Here is a 27,448-nt window from a genome sequence, read left to right as displayed (position 1 = left end):
GTCCTCCTCCTGAGGAAGGACCTTGAGAGCAGATCCAACAGTTTGTAGTGTTAAGGGCATTCCATACCAAATTATGTAATTGCAACAACATACTTCGGTTTTCTCCAGTAGGGGCCTTACACCATTCTATACATGTCTCCTCAGGTGGCTGTCCACAACACTCACAAATACACCTTGAGATGTGTGTCAAATTTTTACATTCATTGATAGTGTTTGCTACTTCCCTTTTTCTCACATAATGTGGTTTGGGATAGATTATAGAGGTAACTTGTACTGTGCTGTTGTTATTGTGGTGGCCAAACACAGAATGCATCCCCATAGACTTTTATCGGATTTGGGCCCCAATAACATCTCAGCAAACTACATCATCAAACTTAACTCGTAATTGTTTACAATGGGATGAGTGTACCCTAGAATCCCTTCCTTCTAGCTTCACTGATGCTGGTGTAGTCAGTAGGACCTGAAATGGACCATCATATCTGGGCTCAAGCGATTTTCGAACGTGTCTTTTGAGATACACCCATTCTACTGGCTGGAGATGATGAGGATTGTTCTCTGCTGTAGAATCTGGAAGTGAAGCATAAGCTGCAACATGAAGTTCAGTTAGTCTTTTAGTTAGTTCTGTTTATGCACAAGCTCTTGTGGGTAGTAACATCCTATCCTAGGTATGCTACCAAACAGAATTTCATATGGAGAGTATCCTGACTTTTTGTGAGGCATGGTCCTCATGATAAAGAGTGCTAAAAGGTAAACATTCTACCCATGTTTTACCTGAGTCTTTCATTGCCTTCATAACCTTGGACTTCAAAGTATAGTTCATTCTCTCAACGAGACCACTTGCTTCAGGCCTGTACGCTGAATGAAAAGCCTGTTGTATGCCTAAATCCTGCATTATGTGTCTCATTACTTCACCTGTAAAGTGTCTACCCCTATCTGACTCAATGACATCTGGGACACCATATCTACAGACAATTTATGAGAGGATTTTCTTAGCTGTGTTCCTTGCTGTGGCCTTTGCCAAGGCAAAAGCCTCCACCCATTTAGTCAGAATGTCTACTATTACGAGTGCATACTCATACACTCCACACTTAGGCATCTGAATGTAGTCAATCTGCAGTCTCTGAAAAGGAGCTGTTGCTTTTGGTATTGCCCCTTGTGGAGTTTTTACTCTTGTCCCTGGATTGCTTGTTCCACAGATCCAGCATGCTTGTGTGTGAAGTGTTGCTGCCGATTGGAATCCTGGAGCTATCCATCTCTCATTAGTAATAGCAGTCATTTGATCCTTTCCAAGGTGGGTCTGTCCATGAGTAATTTGGCACATAGCTGGGTAGAGTACTCTGGGTAGGCATTACAGTTCATCTCTTTTCCAGAGCTCCGTTTCTTCATCTTTTGCCACTGGACCTGCTTGGTCTTGGAATTTCTTTAATTGCTGCATATTTGCCATGTGTTGTTGTTCTCCCGTTTCTGTCTCAACCAAGTAGTGTCTTTCTTCTACTGGCTGGGCTTTTGCTGCTCTCTTAGCTTCTGCATCTGCAAGATTGGTTCCTCTTGTTTCTTTTGTTTGATTCTTTGTGTGTGCTTGAATCTTGATTATGGCAACTTTGTGTGGCTTCATTAATGCTTGTAAAAGGTTTTTAATGAGGTTAGCATGCTGTATCTGTTTACCTGTAACTGTTTTAAAGTCTCTGCTTTTCCAGATCAACCCATAGTCCATTGTCACTCCCCAGCTGTATCTGGAATCTGTATAAATGTTCGCTGTTGTATGCTCTGCGTGTTCCAATGCTTTCGTAAGGGCCACAAATTCAGCTGCTTGTGCTAATAAGTGTGCTGGTAGGGCTCCAGAAGTTACTACTTCAGAGTCTGTAGTGACGGCATATCCAGTGTAGGGTGTGCCATTTTCATAGTATCTGGACCCATCAACGTATAGTTCGTAATGAGCATTGGGTATGGGCATATCTTGGACGTGTGGCAATGTCTGGGTTTCTTGTTCCATCAAAGCAAGACAGTCATGAGAAAAATTTTGAGTACAAGTATTTTCCTCTTTGTCCTCACCTTCACCTTCTGGATCTACTTCCATTCTCTGGGCTGCTGTAGATGTTACTGTGCTGACAGAAGGTGCTTGTCCCCTTATTCTCCCTCCTTTTGAACATTGATGTTCACACACCTTCTGTTCCGGCAACAGGGCTGGTAGGAGCGTAGCAGGATTGAGAGTGGTACACCGCTTGATTGTCACATTGGTTGCACTCAATAAGACACTTCATACTTGGTAAGTCTAGCTGCTGAAAGGTGTTTGGTTCTTGCTTGTTGTAGGATTTCTGTTACAGCATGTGGTACTTGTATAGTTAGTTCATGATTAAGAACAATGCCTGTGCACTTGTCCTTCAATACAGCAGCCACTGCTACAGCTTTAATACATGTAGGTGATCCTTGAATGATATTGTCAAGCCTGCTGGAATAGTAATTAAGAGGTCTTTGTTTTGTTTCGTTTTGTTCCGTGGATCTGTGTTAACACTCCCAAAGCATGTCCTTTTTCCTCATGGCAATATAAGGTAAAAGGTTTAGAATAGTCTGGTAGGCCTAGTAAGGAAGTCCATTTATTTATATATGCAAAGTCTATCTAATTTATTTATGTCGCACGCAACCAATAAGCGAATGTCCAGAATTATAATCAATGAATATTATTTATAAATGTAAGCAGATGAAACTGTATCATGGATTATACAATATAACAATACAGGTATTATAATATTATTACACCAGCATCCTTAAATACAGCTAACCTCAGTGTTAAATATGTGTATGTGAATACAGTGCTGGGGGGCGTGGCTATGATGCAGCAGCCATTTTAAATTAACCAAGTCTTTGTGTCCACCATTTTAGATACTGCCACATGGCACACAAAGGAACCTTAACAATCTAAGGACTCAAACTGCCACATGGCAACCAAACATAAACTGACTGTACATTCATAATTTCTATCCACAACATTTACTCCAAATTACCTCTAACCTGCATCATGCGATACTCACACTCCGGAATATAACTTGCACATTCAGCAAACACACTAAACCTGCAGCATACACTATTTGAATATCATTAAGCTACAATGTACTTCTCTGAACAGAGCACCTAAATAGCACTATACACTCCAAGGCCTAGCTATACCATAATCACATCACATGCCATTACACACACACACCATCCGAGCACATGCTAACAACACTTGTTACATATAAGTTGGTTTTATCCGCCAGTTTATCTAGATATTCTGACTGGATATTACACAAAGCATTCACACACTTAAATAGAAACAGTTCAGAGCTAATCCATTCTGGGACATAGACACACACTTGAATACAAAGAATCCAGACAAAAGTGGACATACACTCACAGTACCTGTTTCTTACAGACCTATTACATTCGATTATCTAGATACTCTAGCCAGACAATATACTATACAGCTTCTCCACAATCAATCAGCTGCTGGAACAGTCTATCTAACAAAGACATGCTGTAGGCTGAAACTTTGGCACATGTTACCACAGGAATTCCAGGCCTCCTTCTAAATACTTAGTAATAGCATCCACCATGCTCAAATCAGTTTAATCACTACAGCTTATCCTTTGAAATACCAATCTATATGTTTATCCATAATCTACCAACCGCTGCTATATGTAGCTATTGTGAAACACAATACAATCCATGATGATATCACATGGCTGAGCACATGGCACACAGCCGATAGGCCTACACTTTATGGCCTAACAATCTTTCATGATACAGGGTTGTAAATCTCAATCTAACCAGTAAAACATATCCTAACTTAACAGATCAAAACATCACTCTTGCTGATCAACTCCTACTTCGCTCACAGTTATTTGAAACACATCATGCTACTCATACAATGAAATACAACATTCCTGGCTATGTATTATTGAAGCTAGAATACATCTTTCCTATATCTCACACGTAGCTCTCTGCATCATAATACTCCTAAACATCCAGTCCATTAATCATATCCTAGTCCTGGCGCACAATTCAGTTTGATGATACATATTTACTTATCACGTCCAAATCCACATGTAATGGAAGGAAACTCCTGGCGAGGTCAGACTCATCTTCTCTGCGTCGAGTTCAAACAGCAACTGGCCTGTGTGGTTCTCTCTTGCTTTCCAAGAGAACTCTCGGGGGAGGGGAGAATCCATTCATTCACATTGTATCAATAGCCTATAGACACGCCCCCGGTTACTGTATTTCCTGGGTGGTTAGCTGGTGTTTGGGAATGTTAATGACTTTTTCTGTGATTACTCTAATGTGAACTTATAACTTGTTATAACATGTGAGTGCAACATGATATAGAATTCTAATAACTGTCATCTGACAGCTGTCATCTGACAGCTAATATAATTTCAATCATTTAGAGACCAAACTTGGCATTATGGGTTTCTTGTTCCATCAAAGCAAGACAGTCATGAGAAAAATTTTGAGTACAAGTATTTTCCTCTTTGTCCTCACCTTCACCTTCTGGATCTACTTCCATTCTCTGGGCTGCTGTAGATGTTACTGTGCTGACAGAAGGTGCTTGTCCCCTTATTCTCCCTCCTTTTGAACATTGATGTTCACACACCTTCTGTTCCGGCAACAGGGCTGGTAGGAGCGTAGCAGGATTGAGAGTGGTACACCGCTTGATTGTCACATTGGTTGCACTCAATAAGACACTTCATACTTGGTAAGTCTAGCTGCTGAAAGGTGTTTGGTTCTTGCTTGTTGTAGGATTTCTGTTACAGCATGTGGTACTTGTATAGTTAGTTCATGATTAAGAACAATGCCTGTGCACTTGTCCTTCAATACAGCAGCCACTGCTACAGCTTTAATACATGTAGGTGATCCTTGAATGATATTGTCAAGCCTGCTGGAATAGTAATTAAGAGGTCTTTGTTTTGTTTCGTTTTGTTCCATGGATCTGTGTTAACACTCCCAAAGCATGTCCTTTTTCCTCATGGCAATATAAGGTAAAAGGTTTAGAATAGTCTGGTAGGCCTAGTAAGGAAGTCCATTTATTTATATATGCAAAGTCTATCTAATTTATTTATGTCGCACGCAACCAATAAGCGAATGTCCAGAATTATAATCAATGAATATTATTTATAAATGTAAGCAGATGAAACTGTATCATGGATTATACAATATAACAATACAGGTATTATAATATTATTACACCAGCATCCTTAAATACAGCTAACCTCAGTGTTAAATATGTGTATGTGAATACAGTGCTGGGGGGCGTGGCTATGATGCAGCAGCCATTTTAAATTAACCAAGTCTTTGTGTCCACCATTTTAGATACTGCCACATGGCACACAAAGGAACCTTAACAATCTAAGGACTCAAACTGCCACATGGCAACCAAACATAAACTGACTGTACATTCATAATTTCTATCCACAACATTTACTCCAAATTACCTCTAACCTGCATCATGCGATACTCACACTCCGGAATATAACTTGCACATTCAGCAAACACACTAAACCTGCAGCATACACTATTTGAATATCATTAAGCTACAATGTACTTCTCTGAACAGAGCACCTAAATAGCACTATACACTCCAAGGCCTAGCTATACCATAATCACATCACATGCCATTACACACACACACCATCCGAGCACATGCTAACAACACTTGTTACATATAAGTTGGTTTTATCCGCCAGTTTATCTAGATATTCTGACTGGATATTACACAAAGCATTCACACACTTAAATAGAAACAGTTCAGAGCTAATCCATTCTGGGACATAGACACACACTTGAATACAAAGAATCCAGACAATAGTGGACATACACTCACAGTACCTGTTTCTTACAGACCTATTACATTCGATTATCTAGATACTCTAGCCAGACAATATACTATACAGCTTCTCCACAATCAATCAGCTGCTGGAACAGTCTATCTAACAAAGACATGCTGTAGGCTGAAACTTTGGCACATGTTACCACAGGAATTCCAGGCCTCCTTCTAAATACTTAGTAATAGCATCCACCATGCTCAAATCAGTTTAATCACTACAGCTTATCCTTTGAAATACCAATCTATATGTTTATCCATAATCTACCAACCGCTGCTATATGTAGCTATTGTGAAACACAATACAATCCATGATGATATCACATGGCTGAGCACATGGCACACAGCCGATAGGCCTACACTTTATGGCCTAACAATCTTTCATGATACAGGGTTGTAAATCTCAATCTAACCAGTAAAACATATCCTAACTTAACAGATCAAAACATCACTCTTGCTGATCAACTCCTACTTCGCTCACAGTTATTTGAAACACATCATGCTACTCATACAATGAAATACAACATTCCTGGCTATGTATTATTGAAGCTAGAATACATCTTTCCTATATCTCACACGTAGCTCTCTGCATCATAATACTCCTAAACATCCAGTCCATTAATCATATCCTAGTCCTGGCGCACAATTCAGTTTGATGATACATATTTACTTATCACGTCCAAATCCACATGTAATGGAAGGAAACTCCTGGCGAGGTCAGACTCATCTTCTCTGCGTCGAGTTCAAACAGCAACTGGCCTGTGTGGTTCTCTCTTGCTTTCCAAGAGAACTCTCGGGGGAGGGGAGAATCCATTCATTCACATTGTATCAATAGCCTATAGACACGCCCCCGGTTACTGTATTTCCTGGGTGGTTAGCTGGTGTTTGGGAATGTTAATGACTTTTTCTGTGATTACTCTAATGTGAACTTATAACTTGTTATAACATGTGAGTGCAACATGATATAGAATTCTAATAACTGTCATCTGACAGCTAATATAATTTCAATCATTTAGAGACCAAACTTGGCATTATGAGCTAAAATGTGTAACTTGATATGCAATATTTCCTGGCTTATGGGATAAAGATTATTTATCTCTGACTATATTAATGTTATGGGCATGGTTAAAATTATAATTATGGAAATTATATGCTGGGAAAAATTAGGCATTGACAGTCGTCCCTTTGACAGTATATAAAACTGTCACATTAAAATTAATAATGCATAATTTCCGCATTAATTTTCATAATTCATAAAATTTCAATATTTTTCATAAAAATATTTTTCATTGATAAAAAAAGATTTTTAAAGGGTGGAACTTATGTGTATATGTAGAAAGAAGGGGATGTATCATTTTTGCGCAATGGCTTAATCCTAGATTAATAATAAATGGGGGAGTGCATTTACTTAACGCCGGCATGTCCAGACCATGACCTCACAATAGTTGTAGGGCCACAGCCCAGACACACACGACTGAATGATACATTTGGGGAATGTATGTGTAGCTGTCTATGTGGGTGTAGTGTTCCTGCATAGGTGTTGTGTTACCTACCGCAGGATGTACAGGGGTGAACAACCTTCATATGTCCTACAAAGGATGCTGGGAAAACATGGATGAACAATCATAACAAACAATTTAACAGAGTATTATAAAGATTTCCTGAAAGAGTGGAGAACAGTCATTTCTCCTAGTGCAGTTAGTGGATTAAAAAACCTGGATAGACCTCCCAGGACAAAAACCGTCTACGCACTTTTGGGTCATTCCTAGTGTCTCTTGACATTAAAACTAAGGGCTAAAAAGTCTCTAGTGGGTCTTCTGCGCATCACGACGTGGGGTCGTCTAGGGGTCATCATTCTCTTGGTCGGCTTGTGTATTTCGTCGGCTCTTGGGGCTTTCTAGCTGGGTTCCTGTCCAGTCATCTGTCGGTATCCAAGTCGTCATCTCGAGGACCATCATCTGTCTACAGCTGGGCTCGTCTCTCCTTCTCCATTGCATCTGTAGGAAAAAGAAGTATCAATATTTTTGGATTTCCACTTTTTTTCCTACCATTCTTGGCGTCTTATATTCCATCCGATCCACTTGTAGACTTCCGACGGTTCTGTCGTCGACTTGTTTCCCTGCAGAGACATAAACAGAAAGACCTTCCCAAGCGTTAAAAGTATCCCGCCTCCCACATCTGCGAAGCTTCTACACTCTAGAGTGCTATAGTTTAACCCTCGCCTTACTGTCTCTTGACACTAGGTGGCGCTCTAATTTATTTAAGGATATTTCTACCCTGTACTACCAAACCTCTTTCAATTTAACCTCTATACCACTCCATATATTACAAATACAGTTGTCTGAGCCAAATAATCTGTGTTCTTCTTCGGAAAAATGTGACTAGAGGAAGTCTGAGATATTCAGCTTTCGTTTCAATATTCGATCTCTCATTTTCCTCTTCTCTGTCCAATCACTAGGGACTATCAGTTACTTGACATCTGGACCTAACACTATCAATATCTTGAGATTTTTAAATCTCATTTAAAAACACTGTAATATATATCTCGTTGTCTAGGGGATGAGACTTTTTCAATGTTAGGTCCATACGCTCTCCATGCAATTAGGAGCAACAGGGGTTTCCAAATCCAATGCGTCACATTTGACCGGGTCCAAACACAGCTCTTTCCGGCTTAACTAAACAACAAAAGAAAAACAAATCTTTAGACACCTTACATGACACATGTCTGATTCTGAGAACCATCAAAACAAACAATGACAATCAAACAAACAAAAGAGAGAACATATAGAATACCTTCCATTTCTCCTTACTGGATTCCTAAGAACCTGGACTGACAATTACATCACATACAAGTCACCACTAGGTGGCTATTAACTTTTAACCACTTCCCTATATCTATGTGTTTACATACATATGTGTCATGGGAACGATATGTCATGTGATGAACAAGCATGTTTTAAAAACAAATTTCCCAATACGTCATCACCCTGGTACCGAGGGCGGATCGTATGCAGTACACCTTTGAATAGAACATGTTATCTTGTTCTCTACCTTTCCTCGTGTTCTATACCTGTATGTCTTACCATAGTCTAAACCTTCATGTAATCACCTTCTGTAATCTTATGTTCTACTCTTAAATCTTTAATCTACTTGCTTAGAGGGGAGAAAGAAAGTTTAGGAGTCTTGCTAGCTACCGTTCTTCATTTGTGCGACATCTCTGCTTCTCTATACCTACAGCAGTTATTAACCTGGGGATGTAATTAACTTTAAATACAATTTGGCATTCTCAATTTATCTTGTTACCTTAATACTTATTACCTGAGTCAGTGTGAAACCAGTATACCTACTTCTCCAGCTGTGTCAATTTGTCATCCACCGTACCGTCTCTTACCACTTAGGAAAAACAGCATCCTCTCTGGCTGTTTGACTCCGCCTTACATTTGACTTCTCTCGTCTCGGAGATGACAGCGGTCTGGAACATTACTTTAACACTTACTAATCCTTAACAAGGAGTTGACACAGGGTATAGGTTAGTCAGTTTCACAATTTCATCAGACACCTTAGAATAACTGGTCCCATTATATACGAATGGGGGGGTATTGCTATTCCACTTTAACAGTCTAATTGCACCTGTACCATCACTTTTCCTATTGCCATTTTCCTATACCACAGTTTTAAACAATCACTATGCCTTTTCTTACCTTGCGTTGATGAGAGCAGACATAATTTTAATTCTTATTGTGTAATTCATCCGGTTCGAAGCTATTAACACTGGGAAATTCTAACTTGCTGCCTTGTGTATTCTTTTCCATTTCTTTTGGTAAACAACTGCTCGTTCACCGTGCTCACTGCACATAATGAAGGCTGTCGACCCTTCCGGTCGACTAGCTTCCTCCCTAACTTACACGTTATCACTGCGTGACCCGTTATTACCCATAATTACAGGAATAAACGTTCACAGCTAGTAGATACCGGTGGGTTGTTACTTGTCTGAGAGCTCCCCAAACACTCACTTCTCAGCGTCCTAGAACAGTCCCACAATCAAGTGGGTGCGAAGGCTACGAGGTAAAATACTCAATCACCAAGTCTTTCAACTAGCAGCGAACTTCTAGTCAACTTGCAAGGTGCGGCCAAATTTTTCCAGGGCACAACAAAACTTGTTTTTCCTGTATCCCCAAAAACTGTTTTTTCAAAATCAGCTGATCAGATCACTGGGTTCCGATTTAGCTTCTTGTCCTATGGGCACGTCGTCACTTGCACCCTGTCCTACACTGGACTGTCCTACACTGGACTACACTGCGCTTGAGTCGTGCCGTCACACACCCGTTCACCTCAGTTTTGTTTCACACTGGGTGCTAGTTACACCTAGGTCTTATGCTTAAACTTAAAATATTTCTGTACAGAAAATCTTCCTACGTTGGTAGCTCTTCTACTGGATGTCACACAAGTGTTCCCTTGACTATCAATGGGAATTTAATCAATACTATTTGAATTTCTTGAATTTTGAACAATAATAAAAGAATCCTGTTTGTAACTCAACAGGAGTCTTACTCAATATATATGAATTGTAATTATCACTCAATTAATTATCTCTACCCATCGTTGGGCATTTACCTGTACAGCATACCTAGGCAATCACACGCGCCAGCACATGTGTCCATCACGCAAACATTGTCATAATGAGCGGCAGACGTTGACACCCATGTGTCCGAGTCCCGCCTTCTTTTGCATACTTATGGGTTCACACACTGCCACTTGGCATTGTCTCTATCCCACAGTAACTTAACTATTCAAGAAATCCAAACAGCACACTCTTTCTATAACATTTGTGGTTAGCAAGGATATGGCACTATGAATTTAACACCTCTTACAATACTGTAGATATCTCACATTCACAGGGGAAAACAAATGCAATTTTACTCTTAACAGGTACAAACTCCACACAGTACAATACCTCTTACCAGTTTTCATGCACCTATGCATTTGGGATAAAGGACCATAACAGAAAAAAAAAAAAATGTTGTCTCTATTGTGCCTATTCAAAACTACAGTTGCTGCTGGGAGAGTATAAATGAACCATTCCTATTCAAATTCTACCTTTGGCTATGGTTGTAAATCTATTGTCTCAACACCTTAATTTACATCTAAATACCCTCTGGCTGGCACTTTTAAAGTTAACAAATCTTTCTTTGCTGTGTTGTTATATGTTTAGGGGAAATCTGTCTTTTAGCCTGGAATAAAAAAAGAAAATGTTATTTATCATATTTGGTAACAATTAGTTTCAGTTTCAGATTTAACACTTTAGATTAACATTCAAATTTCATACTGCTTGGAATTTGTTGATTTTAACTGTACCTGATTTTTTTTCTATTGACTGGTATTTTATCTCTCGCTACTTTTATCTCTAACCAATACTGTTGTATTTAAATTACTTCTGGTTCAATCCTACCAATTATGGGAACGATAGTTCACAATTAAACAATCTATACATTGCTAACTTTTATTCACAGTACTTACCACTGTGCTTAGTTATGCCATTATTGTATGCTAGAAAAGATATCTAAAAAAAAATTTCCTTTCCTAGAACAAGCATTTTATCCCAGAAATCTTTGAAATACAAACAAACCGTTTACACAATTTTCAATGGCTCCTTCAGGTTGAATAACTGGCTGCAACATACTTGCAGTTTATGACTATGCATATATACTTTATAATCCGCTTCTGCTGCAATTATAAAAAATGTGCATTTTATTTAAAATTTGCACTGCTTATAAAACAATTCAAATTTTGCTAGAACAATTCAACCTGAATCAGCCGTTGCCAATCATATCTGACTATTATTTAAAAGATAAACATCAAAAGGAGATAACATCGCATCAGAGAAAACAAATTATTATAACATATATATATACTTATAGAATCGCATCTTGGTATTTAAATATAAATAAATGTTTTTCCTTTTTGTCCCAAAGTTCAAATTAGTATCTTACAGATTATGCATATGCAGGCCCGGACTATCAGCATTAGAAAAAACCCAAAACAAAACCGAAAAATTTAAAATAATTATTTCTATTCTATATGTGATCCCTCCCTTGCTAATCGGCTCAAATCTGCATAATATTGCATATCTTTAAGTATATAATATCCCGGACGAGCCCCCATCTAAGGAAGTCCATTTATTTATATATGCAAAGTCTATCTAATTTATTTATGTCGCACGCAACCAATAAGCGAATGTCGAGAATTATAATCAATGAATATTATTTATAAATGTAAGCAGATGAAACTGTATCATGGATTATACAATATAACAATACAGGTATTATAATTAATAACGATTATTACACTAGCATCCTTAAATACAGCTAACCTCAGTGTTAAATATGTGTATGTGAATACAGTGCTGGGGGGCGTGGCTATGATGCAGCAGCCATTTTAAATTAACCAAGTTTTTGTGTCCACCATTTTAGATACTGCCACATGGCACAAAAAGGAACCTTAACAATCTAAGGACTCAAACTGCCACATGGCAACCAAACATAAACTGACTGTACATTCATAATTTCTATCCACAACATTTACTCCAAATTACCTCTAACCTGCATCATGCGATACTCACACTCCGGAATATAACTTGCACATTCAGCAAACACACTAAACCTGCAGCATACACTATTTGAATATCATTAAGCTACAATGTACTTCTCTGAACAGAGCACCTAAATAGCACTATACACTCCAAGGCCTAGCTATACCATAATCACATCACATGCCATTACACACACACCATCCGAGCACATGCTAACAACACTTGTTACATATAAGTTGGTTTTATCCGCCAGTTTATCTAGATATTCTGACTGGATATTACACAAAGCATTCACACACTTAAATAGAAACAGTTCAGAGCTAATCCATTCTGGGACATAGACACACACTTGAATACAAAGAATCCAGACAATAGTGGACATACACTCACAGTACCTGTTTCTTACAGACCTATTACATTCGATTATCTAGATACTCTAGCCAGACAATATACTATACAGCTTCTCCACAATCAATCAGCTGCTGGAACAGTCTATCTAACAAAGACATGCTGTAGGCTGAAACTTTGGCACATGTTACCACAGGAATTCCAGGCCTCCTTCTAAATACTTAGTAATAGCATCCACCATGCTCAAATCAGTTTAATCACTACAGCTTATCCTTTGAAATACCAATCTATATGTTTATCCATAATCTACCAACCGCTGCTATATGTAGCTATTGTGAAACACAATACAATCCATGATGATATCACATGGCTGAGCACATGGCACACAGCTGATAGGCCTACACTTTATGGCCTAACAATCTTTCATGATACAGGGTTGTAAATCTCAATCTAACCAGTAAAACATATCCTAACTTAACAGATCAAAACATCACTCTTGCTGATCAACTCCTACTTCGCTCACAGTTATTTGAAACACATCATGCTACTCATACAATGAAATACAACATTCCTGGCTATGTATTATTGAAGCTAGAATACATCTTTCCTATATCTCACACGTAGCTCTCTGCATCATAATACTCCTAAACATCCAGTCCATTAATCATATCCTAGTCCTGGCGCACAATTCAGTTTGATGATACATATTTACTTATCACGTCCAAATCCACATGTAATGGAAGGAAACTCCTGGCGAGGTCAGACTCATCTTCTCTGCGTCGAGTTCAAACAGCAACTGGCCTGTGTGGTTCTCTCTTGCTTTCCAAGAGAACTCTCGGGGGAGGGGAGAATCCATTCATTCACATTGTATCAATAGCCTATAGACACGCCCCCGGTTACTGTATTTCCTGGGTGGTTAGCTGGTGTTTGGGAATGTTAATGACTTTTTCTGTGATTACTCTAATGTGAACTTATAACTTGTTATAACATGTGAGTGCAACATGATATAGAATTCTAATAACTGTCATCTGACAGCTAATATAATTTCAATCATTTAGAGACCAAACTTGGCATTATGAGCTAAAATGTGTAACTTGATATGCAATTTTTCCTGGCTTATGGGATAAAGATTATTTATCTCTGACTATATTAATGTTATGGGCATGGTTAAAATTATAATTATGGAAATTATATGCTGGGAAAAATTAGGCATTGACACTAGGGCAGGTGAAGAGGCAAAGGCCAATTTTAGTTGCTGAACTGCTTGAGCCATGTCTTCATCTGTTGGATGTGGACCATCTGTTTTGATTTCATTGTATAGTGTTTGCATGTAAACTGATGCAAGATGTATCCAGTCCCTGCAGTAGCCCACCAGGCCTAGGAATGACCTGACTTGTTTCACAGTCTTTGGTGTCTTAGCATGTAGTATTAGGTTCTTCCTGTCTTCTGTCAGGTGTTTGATGCCTTGAGAGATACAATGTCCAAGGAAGACAACCTTTTGTTTACAGAGCTGTAGTTTATCTTTTGAAGCCCTGCAGTCTTGTTCTTCCAGGAACTTGAGCATGGACACTGTTTCATGCTGGCATTTGTCTTGAGTTGTTGTAGTTAACAACAACTCGACATACTGGATAAGCTGAGTTTCTTCTGAGTAAAAGGGTCTCCAAGCCTGGAGAACCAGTGACATGGCTTCAGAGTAGTCACTGGGGCTAGTGGTGCCCCCTTGAGGCAATCTTGTCCAGCAGTATTGTTTGCCATCATGTGTAAAAGCTAACAGTTCTTGAGAGTCTTTAGTGATGGGTATGGAGAAATATGCATTTGCCAGATCGATCACCGTGAACCAGGCCCCTGATGGTGGGATCTGATTCAGCAAGGTGTGTGGATTAGGCACAATGGGACAATTAATTAACAGTCTCTTGTTGAGCTCCCTTAGATCATGAACCATTCTGTATTGGGTCTCTTCAGAATCGGTTACATTTCTTTTTTTCACTGGAAACAAAGGAGTGGACCATGGGGATCTACCTTGTACAAGGATGCCGGACTGTAGATAAGCTTGTAGTTGTTTGGTGATGGCGGCTCTTTGATCAGGATTCAGTGGATTTTGCTTTATGGATACTGGTACTGTTCCTGGCTTTAATCGCAGTTGGACAGGTTGTACGTTCAGCTTGCCAGTGTCCATCTTTCCCTTAGACCACAGCTTGTCTGGTACTTGGGATGTGATCCAGTCTGGGAGGATAACTTCAGCAGAATCTGTAATAGATGACTGGGAGAGAAACATATACACAGCTGCCTCTATTTGAGGTAGTAAGTCCTTGGATATATTAGATTTATATTTGATGCCTGTCTCTGTATATTCAATCTTGGCTTGCATTACTTGCAGAATGTCAGCTCCCAACAAGTTTACTGGACATGTAAATGAGGTAAGAAATTCAATAGGTATAGGCGTGCATTCATCGTTGATAAGTAAAGGAGTTGGCTTACTCTTCCTAAGTGGAAGTGGCTGTCCACCCAACCCTGTACCTTGTATATTGTCTCTGGACAGTAGTTCACTTGGAACTTCTTCTTCTCTCAGTACATTGAGACTAGCACCTGTGTCAATTAGGCATTCAAGTTTGTGTCCTGTGGGAAGAGTGAGAGAGACAGTACCTTGAAGAAAAGTTTATCTTTTCTTCAAGGTGGAATGCTGCTACGCCTTTTGGGGTCTGAAATTGTCATGCCTGTTTTGTGTAAGGTAAGCCATCTTGTTCTTACCTTGTATCCATCTTTGATACTTGTAAAAATTTTGTTTAATATGCCCCATGGACCGGCACCTCCCTGTGATGTCATTTCCCTCAGAATCACGTTGTACCAGTCTTACCATTGGGGGTTTGGTACCTGTCATCTTTGGACCTTTTGTAGTGTCTTTTTGGTTCCAGGGTTGAACGACATTAACCTGAACAGTTGGTGTCTTATTGCTCTTCTTCTTTTTTTTCTCTCTCTCTGTATCTTCCAGGCCTTCCAGAATCTGTAAGATTGCACTTATGTCCATAAAGTTAACTTTGGGTCTTATAATAAACAATTGTGCTCTCAATTCAGGACGAAGTCCATACAAAAACATATTTAAACAGTCTTTCATTAGCTGGATTGTCAAGTGGGTAACCTTCATTCTCTTGCTTAGTAATAACCTTGCCATGGTATTCCATTACTGTCATTTGCTTTTGTTGTATATCTGGCTGTGCTGGTGCCTGAGCTGCCAATCTATGCCATCTGTGAGTTACTCTATCCCCCAACTGTACCCCACTTTCTGTTGTGTACTTATTTTGAGGTATATCCACTATGGCTGGTAACCTGGGGTGGAGGGGATCAATGGCAACATTTGGCAAGGTCTGTATTATATTTCATTCCCCAGTACCTGCGGTTGCTCTCATGACCTGTTCTAAATCTACCCAACATGGTCTGTGTATGATAATAGCCTGTCTGATTTTTTTTTATCATACTCTAATGAGTTCTTTCTTATATCAGGTAAATCATTTACAACTTTCATTTGGTCAGATGCAAACCATGGGACATAATTCTGTCTCTCAACTAATTGCTGTACCTGCTGTCCCGCTGCATCTGCAACCATCAGGTATTTCTGTGAAATTTAAATCTCTTCAAATAACTTCGAAAAAAATGAAATGAACAGCATCCTAACAAGATCAATAACTATAAACAAACTCAACAGAACTTATGTAGGGACCCACAGACAACAACTGGATAGGTAAATTAACCTCCGGAGGCATAGGGCTATATACTACCCATACGGTCTTACTATACTAAGATGTCACTTATCATCACTTATTATAAGCCAAACTCACTAAAACCTACATTTATTCTGTAGTGTGATGGCATCTTATCTTATAACCATAAAGGTATATGACAATACATTATCCATTCGGCTATATCACATCAAGATATCATCTATCATCATAAGCCTTACTCACTATAAATTATAATCACTCAGTAGCACAATGGCACCTTATTTTATAAGTAAAATAAAATGTAAGGATTTTCCTTCTCCCTATACCTCATTTCTTAATAATGAACACAACATTGAATGCATATCACCCTTTAATTATTTTTAATTTCTTATTTTCACAAAATAACTTCCCTGGTCAGTACATGTACCAGTCATTGTGATATAACACAAATTATTCACTTGCTGTGTGTTTTTTCTGTTTGTATTTTTCTTCACGTTATTTCTTTTCACATGGTTATTGTTTACAAAGGCAGCAATGAACTGTTGATGAAATAGGACAAATAGCTGAAATGTATATATACCATCGTAAAGTATGGAAGGTCCCAATGCCGCCGGGAAGCACAAATAGTTAGGCAGGAAGCTGTGAGGTAACGGAGCGGTAGGCAGCTCTGTAATACAAAATTATATAATAGTAATTTACAATAGTAAAATAAGAAAGGCCCAATCCCATATAACAAGGATGCGTGTCTTTCATGAGACAAGCACTACTAAATATAAAAATCAAAATATGACCACCCAAGATGTGTAACGCATAGAGATACCGTCCATCATTATGCCGAGAACCCGCCCCCAAGCCATGTCCAATAAAGGGACAAATCAGAATGAATAGATCTATAAACACAAATAGGTACTAGGTGATAGCACACATTGATCTTGCCCCCATAGGAATATGCTGGAATTAGAGCACGTAGGAAGGACCTGCGTGTGATGGGAGCCGCGACTAAGATATCCTAGAATGTGGAAGGGGAGAGGTGATAGTCTATTTTAGACAAATATGTAGCCATCGGGGTTTGATCACCCAGAAAGCATAGTATATAAGAGACACCGTCCATCACTATGGAGACATCATATTTAGAACCTGCCCCTCCATTTATGCCCAATAAGGAGACTGACTTGAATGAGTTGACGTAGATACGCTAACAGTCACAATGGCGACAATATACACCGACCTCGCCCCCATAGGAAGACGCTGTAATGAGTAGACGTTGAGAGGCCAAAAGTTGCCATGGTGATCGTATATACGGACTTCGCCCCCATAGGAAGACGCTGTAATCACAGCACGTAGGAGGCTCCGGAGTGTCAGAGGAGAGCTTCGAGTGATAATGCGGCTAAGAATGCGGAAGGGGCGAGTCTGGTCAGACGGAACCGGTACTTCTTGACTTTCACGGCGCCACTAGAAATCGCGGTCATCGCGGGCATTGAATGCACTAAAAAATCGGGTGCGACCCGATGCCCGCGATTTCCCATAGAGACCAATGTTAAATTTCTCAATGGACACGATTTTCTGTTCATTGCCTCAATTGACACGATTTTTCCATAGGAAAGAATGTTAAATGGCCCACAGAGGCCAAATAGGTACCCTCAAGTGTGAAATGGCCCCCACAATTGTTAACGCCACCCCACGATCAACGTCAACCCGAAGCGTGGCGAGCGCAGCGAGCCCGCGAGGGGCGGCGGTACGCGTCCTCCGACCTTTTCATGCCCTACTATCCACTAGGGCGTGGAGTGAGAATAGAATAGTGTGGCGAGCGCAGCGAGCCACCGAGCCCAAAGCGTGGCGAGCGCAGCGAGCCCCGCGAGGGGCCGCGGATACCTTCACAGGTAAACGCGTCCCTTCGCGGGCTTCACAGGTATCCGCGTGCGCTTGCCACGCTTCGGGCTCGGTGGCTCGCTGCGCTCGCCACACTATTCTATTCTCACTCCACGCCCTAGTGGATAGTAGGGCATGAAAAGGTCGGAGGACGCGTACCGCCGCCCCTCGCGGGCACGCTGCGCTCGCCACGCTTCGGGTTGACGTTGATCGTGGGGTGGCGCTACCAACTTCAGGGTGCCTATTTGGCCTCTGTGGGCCATTTAACATTGTTTCCTATGGAAAAATCGTGTCAATTGAGGCATTGAACAGAAAATCGTGTCCATTGAGAAATTTAACATTGGTCCCTATGGGAAATCGCGGGCATCGCGTCGCACCCGATTTTTTAGTGCATTCAATGCCCGCGATGACCGCGATATCCTATCTGTCCTAATCTAGTGGCGCCGTGAAAGTAAAGAAGTACCACGGAACCTATTTGATTAACAGCAGGGGAGACCCGTAGATGTAGATTACATAAGAAACATCAGACCAATCAGGGGAGAGATGTTTATACCCACAAAAGTGAATGGGTACAAATACACGCTGCTTATCTGACAGCGTACACTGGTGAACAAGCTCACAGGCGAAACGCGCGTCCAGGGACAGGCACGACCGTCCGGAAGGGGCAATCTTGGTGCTGGAAGCAGTTATCCTGAAGCTCACTAAACGCTAAATAGAAATATTCGGGCAGCTATCTCTGTCATTATGGAGGTTATTCTGGTTGGTGCGGTTATGTCCGCGTGCGGTCGGTCCGCCGATGTTTTGTGTTTGCGCATGTGCAGAGGCATATCTGCGCATGTGCGAACGGGACGTATGTCCAAATTCTGCATGAATTGTGGACACTATGAACAGGAGGAGGAGAGGGGCGTGAAGGGCTGTTTGGGCTCATTACCATATGTGTACACCCCGCATTTCATGGGCGTTCCCATGAAACGCTGGGCGTACGTATGGTAATGCGGCCGTGACGCACGTGTAGGGGGCGGACATATGACATTGCCGGATGTCAGCTGCCCGCCCAGATCCCTGCTTTTGCACAGAGAAATGCCCGAGTGGTCTGAGCTCGCGGGAGCTGCCTGACCACTCGGTCCTGCATTCGATGGTTTGCGACCATCGAATGATGGGGGAGGTTCCCAGAGATTGAAGAGGTGTATACCAGATCAACTCGTGCTCCGTGCGGACAGCGGCTTACAGCATTCGGATGCAGTGAGCGATCCGTACGAAAGGCGGGGTTTAGGACGCACGGTCCTGGCCGCATATTCGGATCCGGCCGCACCAACCAGAATAAGGCCCTATGTTACAATGATTTCTTGAACCCTGCATCTGCATAGGGCTGCAGACCTGAAAATACCAGGTTAAAACTGCAGATTTCAAAACCTCGCAAAAGTAGAGGGATGTATATATCTAATTGATTAGAGATAGCTGGTATGAGATTAACCTCTGTTTAATCTAAAATGTGGGGAATAGGGCACAAACTAAATAAATTTAATTTATTTTGAAAATAGTATTAGAAAAATACATACTATCCAATATAATTCCCTATTTAGGGAGTGAACTTTCCTATATCTAAGGGACTCTCATTGTGAGATTGATCTCCTGCGCTGGTTATACCATCTGGGGTGATACTGGGTCTGGACTCCAACAGCAGATACCTATTTTCTTTCTTCTACTGATCTCAAAATTTGGCCTCAGTTATAATCACCCCCTCATTCGGTCCGTTCACTGCCTTAATGACACACGGCTGGAAAGTAGGAATGATTTGGGATCCAATTAGATCAGCTATTTTCAATACTCCTATGTCTGTCTCTGCCACTCCAAGGAATTTTCCCTAGTTATTCAGATACTTAGACAGCACCATATAATTAATTGCAATTCTGCTTATGAAATACCACAGAACTATATGCTGTGGCAACCCTTCCATGACAGTCACCTGATTACTATCTACGATATTTCGCCGAATTTTAACCATTATTTTTTATGTGTGTATATGTAGACACATTTTATCTATATAAAAAATTCTCTTTCTACACTGTGTCACCTCAATAAAATTCAGCCAGGCTATCCCAATGCCTCATGGGATGATATCCCAACATTGTGACCATTCTTGACCCTGGCTGACACAATTACAAAATTTGGTGCTGATATTTGGTACCACCTATTGTACCTTTTCACTTTTTTTATATTATTGTGCATTATAAAAATTATAAAAAATATTGTTTTTGGCAACCGCCCCCTTCTTTCTCTCCCCCATCAATGGTGAAATTAGTGACAGGAGTGTGATGATGAGTGTAGGTTCCTACCCTTAATGTATACTATTGAGGACTATTAGATTTCATAAGTTGTGCCCCGACAAAGAGTCATCTTTTTTCTTCTTGGGTGTGAGTGTACTACTTTATGACTCACGGGAGCACCACCAACTGGAGATATTATTTGGACGAGGCAGGTCCATTTATTTAGAGTATGTTGGTTTAAGATGTGTAATAATAAAGCAAGAGTCTGTGCTAGTCTTTCCCTCTTCCCCATTGTATAAACCATTTGTGGGTGGTAAGTTACTCTAACTGGGTACATGGAATTATCTGATTGTGATGCTGACACATTACTACGTTGAAGACTATATATTTTGACTGGGTACTGTCCAGGCCTGTCACTAGGAACTGGATTGCAATAAAATTCTGTTTGCTTGCGTGTCCTAGCCTCAGATAACCCTTCTCTGGGTGGGCTTTGATTGTAATCTTTTAACCTTATTACAGATCTTACTTCTGGGTCACATGGTAAAACCTCTGACCCTACCAAATTCCCACAATTAGGACATTTTTTTTCTCCCTCTGGTATACAAAACACACATATTGGACACTTCCTTTGTGGACAATACTTTCCAATTTTAAGGGCCTGCAAATCTGAAGTTGAATACAATTCCTCAGTACCTGACCTGGCTATACCAGCTGTATTTCTACCTGCTATTGTGGGTGTGGGTGTGGTGCCCCCTGCTGTGAACAAGTCTAGTTCTTCTATGTTCTGTCCCCCAACTGCCTGGGGTTGCTCAATTACCTGTGGTGGTTGGTGTACAAATGGTGCATTATCTACTTGTGGTGGTGCATTAGTGATATGGTGGTGGACTTTCAAATGGCAACTCCTTTACCTTTCTTTTTTCATCTTCTAATTCCTGTGACACTATAAGCCATATATAATCTGTATCTATATAACCCTTTTTCTGTAGCCAATGAGTGTTCGTCACTTGGAATCACTTCCAAGCGACAGGATCTAAAGTTCCATCCTTAGGAAAATTAGCCATTCTTAAAATTGAACCAATCGATTTCTTACCTTCCCTTCCTGCCACAACCTCTAGGGGGGAGCGCTCCATTTTCTTTGCACTGTTTACTCCCATAGGTCAATTACCTCCTATGAGTGTGGCCTTTATCCACTTGCATGGATAAAGCAGTGTGTAACGTTGTGCAGAAAGGTAAAAACTGTGCTCTATTGGTTGAAGTTTAATATAGATGCGGCTTTCAGTTCCCTGTTTTCAATCTCAGCCAAAAAATCATAACCACATATCAAGACAATTATATAATACCACTTTCATAACCTGGACAGGCACCCTTGTTCTGAGCACTTTAAATATGATCTAGAGCGTGTTGTGTCCTTAATGCAAAGTGCTGATGTTTTTTATTTCTTTCCAAGCACTTTCTCCACTCTTTATAACAATTGCTGAAGTGTGGGTTTGTTTGGTCACTTAACAAAGTCTGCAAAATATTATCTTGTATGTGTAGCAACCCAGAGTAACTGTTTGGGCAAATTATTGGAAATATACACTTCTCTATTGGTACTAATTCAAGACAGCTTGGGTAATGTTTTCTAATTAAATGTTGAAGAGCCTCTGCTGCAATATGACACCCCACTCTTAAAGTCAAATGTGAGCCATCAAGATCACCTATTACACTTATTGATGTTTAAATGACAAATAGACAGACAATCAGTCAAACCAGAACATGTACATAAACACACTTAGTTTTATAAGGGCTGTATCCTAATGGGTTCAGGATGACTACCAGGGGCAATCATTGGCATAAGGCAGGGCCAACCTGTTGCAGCATATACCAAGGAAGGTCTAAGTTGTCTCCGAACTCTTATACACCTTATACTGTAACTTATATTGTGTTACCAGACAAACAGACAAACAAACAAATACGCTTTTAAAGTTCTTGGTCCGGTGTTAACCAAGAAGTAATACCAGACTGGACTGCTCCACTAACAAACCTTGTGAAGATAGTTATTTTCCCAATCATTCAACATGAAACATAAGCATGAAAATTCAAACAACACAGTTACACAAGTTACAATGACAATACAAAACAATACAGTTACCTGAGGCTGTGAGATATCTGAATACTTTGGGTTCTATATGAAGTTTGTAAGGAAGAACGCAAATGTGTATTTATGCTCTGCTTTACAGGGGTTCTGAGGGAGTAAAATAGTTTTCTCTTATTTGGAAACAAATTTCACTCACCTAAAATCCTGTGTAAATGTTTCCAGCCGAGCAGCACAAAATCTGAGTGCTCTGTCCTTGATCCGTCATCCTCAGACGAGACCCCACTTGAAAGAGATGTAATGCGACCCTGCAGAAGTAGTCAGTTATCCCAGGACCAAAGGAACTGAACGACAGTGACTCGGAAGAGAAGCCTTTATTTCTGGTGCTGGTTCTCTCATATATATACCAGAATACACAGTTATTTCCTTAGAAACCCTTGTCATATGCTTTACTTCCCCTAACATACATATAAAGGGTCTTTTGTTTATCAATCTCGTGTTACACATAATGGGTGACATTCTATGGGATGAGATAAAAGCGCATGTTTATATATCGCACCACATCGCTGCTATTCGCACTTTTCAAAATCGCATTTTCCATCTTTGATACTTGTAACAATTTTGTTTAATATGCCCCATGGACCGGCACCAGCAGCACCTCCCTGTGATGTCATTTCCCTCAGAATCACGTTGTACCGGTCTTACCATTGGGGGTTTGGTACCTGTCATCTTTGGACCTTTTGTAGTGTCTTTTTGGTTCCAGGGTTGAACGACATTAACCTGAACAGTTGGTGTCTTATTGCTCTTCTTCTCTTTTTTCTCTCTCTGTATCTTCCAGGCCTTCCAGAATCTGTAAGATTGCACTTATGTCCATAAAGTTAACTTTGGGTCTTATAATAAACAATTGTGCTCTCAATTCAGGATGAAGTCCATACAAAAACATATTTAAACAGTCTTTCATTAGCTGGATTGTCAAGTGGGTAACCTTCATTCTCTTGCTTAGTAATAACCTTGTCATGGTATCCCATTACTGTCATTTGCTTTTGTTGTATATCTGGCTGTGCTGGAGCCTGAGCTGCCAATCTATGCCATCTGTGAGTTACTCTATCCCCCAACTGTACCCCACTTTCTGTTGTGTACTTATTTTGAGGTATATCCACTATGGCTGGTAACCTGGGGTGGAGGGGATCAATGGCAACATTTGGCAAGGTCTGTATTATATTTCATTCCCCAGTACCTGCGGTTGCTCTCATGACCTGTTCTAAATCTACCCAACATGGTCTGTGTATGATAATAGCCTGTCTGATTTTTTTTTATCATACTCTAATGAGTTCTTTCTTATATCAGGTAAATCATTTACAACTTTCATTTGGTCAGATGCAAACCATGGGACATAATTCTGTCTCTCAACTAATTGCTGTACCTGCTGTCCCGCTGCATCTGCAACCATCAGGTATTTCTGTGAAATTTAAATCTCTTCAAATAACTTCGAAAAAAATTAAATGAACAGCATCCTAACAAGATCAATAACTATAAACAAACTCAACAGAACTTATGTAGGGACCCACAGACAACAACTGGATTCGTAAATTAACCTCCGGAGGCATAGGGCTATATACTACCCATACGGTCTTACTATACTAAGATGTCACTTATCATCACTTATTATAAGCCAAACTCACTATAACCTACATTTATTCTGTAGTGTGATGGCATCTTATCTTATAACCATAAAGGTATATGACAATACATTATCCATTCGGCTATATCACATCAAGATATCATCTATCATCATAAGCCTTACTCACTATAAATTATAATCACTCAGTAGCACAATGGCACCTTATTTTATAAGTAAAATAAAATGTAAGGATTTTCCTTCTCCCTATACCACATTTCTTAATAATGAACACAACATTGAATACATATCACCTTTAATTATTTTTAATTTCTTATTTTCACAAAATGCCTACCCTGGTCAGTACATGTACCAGTCATTGTGATATAACACAAATTATTCACTTGCTGTGTGTTTTTTCTGTTTGTATTTTTCTTCACGTTATTTCTTTTCACATGGTTATTGTTTACAAAGGCAGCAATGAACTGTTGATGAAATAGGACAAATAGCTGTAATGTATATATACCATCGTAAAGTATGGAAGGTCCCAATGCCGCCGGGAAGCACAAATAGTTAGGCAGGAAGCTGTAAAGTAACGGAGCGGTAGGCAGCTCTGTAATACAAAATTATATAATAGTAATTTACAATAGTAAAATAAGAAAGGCCCAATCCCATATAACAAGGATGCGTGTCTTTCATGAGACAAGCACTACTAAATATAAAAATCAAAATATGACCACCCAAGATGTGTAACGCATAGAGATACCGTCCATCATTATGCCGAGAACCCGCCCCCAAGCCATGTCCAATAAAGGGACAAATCAGAATGAATAGATCTATAAACACAAATAGGTACTAGGTGATAGCACACATTGATCTTGCCCCCATAGGAATATGCTGGAATTAGAGCACGTAGGAAGGACCTGCGTGTGATGGGAGCCGCGACTAAGATATCCTAGAATGTGGAAGGGGAGAGGTGATAGTCTATTTTAGACAAATATGTAGCCATTGGGGTTTGATCACCCAGAAAGCGTAGTATATAAGAGACACCGTCCATCACTATGGAGACATCATATTTAGAACCCGCCCCTCCATTTATGCCCAATAAGGAGACTGACTTGAATGAGTTGACGTAGATACGCTAACAGTCACAATGGCGACAATATACACTGACCTCGCCCCCATAGGAAGACACTGTAATGAGTAGACGTTGAGAGGCCAAAAGTTGCCATGGTGATCGTATATACGGACTTCGCCCCCATAGGAAGACGCTGTAATCACAGCACGTAGGAGGCTCCGGAGTGTCAGAGGAGAGCCTCGAGTGATGACGAGGCTAAGAATGCGGAAGAGGCGATTCTGGGCAGACGGAAGATTTGATTAACAGCAGGGGAGACCCGTAGATGTAGATTACGTAAGAAACATCAGACCAATCAGGGGAGAGATGTTTATACCCACAAAAGTGAATGGGTACAAATACACGCTGCTTATCTGACAGTGTACACTGGTGAACAAGCTCTGGGTGATCTTTTTCTGTAGCCAATGAGTGTTCGTCACTTGGAATCGCTTCCAAGCGACAGGATCTAAAGTTCCATCCTTAGGAAAATTAGCCATTCTTAAAATTGAACCAATCGATTTCTTACCTTCCCTTCCTGCCACAACCTCTAGGGGGGAGCGCTCCATTTTCTTTGCACTGTTTACTCCCATAGGTCAATTACCTCCTATGAGTGTGGCCTTTATCCACTTGCGTGGATAAAGCAGTGTGCAACGTTGTGCAGAAAGGTAAAAACTGTGCTCTATTGGTTGAAGTTTAATATAGATGCGGCTTTCAGTTCCCTGTTTTCAATCATAGCCAAAAAATCATAACCACATATCAAGACAATTATATAATACCACTTTCATAACCTGGACAGGCACCCTTGTTCTGAGCACTTTAAATATGATCTAGAGCGTGTTGTGTCCTTAATGCAAAGTGCTGATGTTTTTTATTTCTTTCCAAGCACTTTCTCCACTCTTTATAACAATTGCTGAAGTGTGGGTTTGTTTGGTCACTTAACAAAGTCTGCAAAATATTATCTTGTATGTGTAGCAACCCAGAGTAACTGTTTGGGCAAATTATTGGAAATATCCACTTCTCTATTGGTACTAATTCAAGACAGCTTGGGTAATGTTTTCTAATTAAATGTTGAAGAGCCTCTGCCGCAATATGACACCCCACTCTTAAAGTCAAATGTGAGCCATCAAGATCACCTATTACACTTATTGATGTTTAAATGACAAATAGACAGACAATCAGTCAAACCAGAACATGTACATAAACACACTTAGTTTTATAAGGGCTGTATCCTAATGGGTTCAGGATGACTACCAGGGGCAATCATTGGCATAAGGCAGGGCCAGCCTGTTGCAGCATATACCAAGGAAGGTCTTAGTTGTCTCCGAACTCTTATACACCTTATACTGTAACTTATATTGTGTTACCAGACAAACAGACAAACAAACAAATACGCTTTTAAAGTTCCTGGTCCGGTGTTAACCAAGAAGTAATACCAGACTGGACTGCTCCACTAACAAACCTTGTGAAGATAGTTATTTTCCCAATCATTCAACATGAAACATAAGCATGAAAATTCAAACAACACAGTTACACAAGTTACAATGACAATACAAAGACAATACAAAACAATACAGTTACCTGAGGCTGTGAGATATCTGAATACTTTGGGTTCTATATGAAGTTTGTAAGGAAGAATGCAAATGTATATTTATGCTCTGCTTTACAGGGGTTCTGAGGGAGTAAAATAGTTTTCTCTTATTTGGAAACAAATTTCACTCACCTAAAATCTGTGTAAATGTTTCCAGCCGAGCAGCACAAAATCTAAGTGCTCTGTCCTTGATCCGTCATCCTCAGACGAGACCCCACTTGAAAGAGATGTAATGCGACCCTGCAGAAGTAGTCAGTTATCCCAGGACCAAAGGAACTGAACGACAGTGACTCGGAAGAGAAGGCTTTATTTCTGGTGCTGGTTCTCACATATACAGTATATACCAGAATACACAGTTATTTCCTTAGAAACCCTTGTCATATGCTTTACTTCCCCTAACATACATATAAA

The 27,448-nt window shown here is 40.1% G+C and overlaps 1 protein-coding gene across 1 annotated transcript in view; it reads left to right on the top strand.

Moving 5' to 3' along the window:
- The window catches only part of LOC146061612 (uncharacterized), a 447,354-nt gene that overhangs the window by 205,059 nt on the left and 214,847 nt on the right, over nucleotides 1-27,448 (top strand). The gene's annotated exons all lie outside the window — the stretch shown is intronic.

This window comes from Crinia signifera, chromosome 1 (assembly GCF_055691185.1).
Source record: "Crinia signifera chromosome 1, ASM5569118v1, whole genome shotgun sequence".
NCBI classification, from domain to species: Eukaryota; Metazoa; Chordata; class Amphibia; order Anura; family Myobatrachidae; genus Crinia; species Crinia signifera.
Note: the sequence above shows the minus strand (reverse complement) of the source record. Positions and strands in the feature narration are given on the sequence as shown.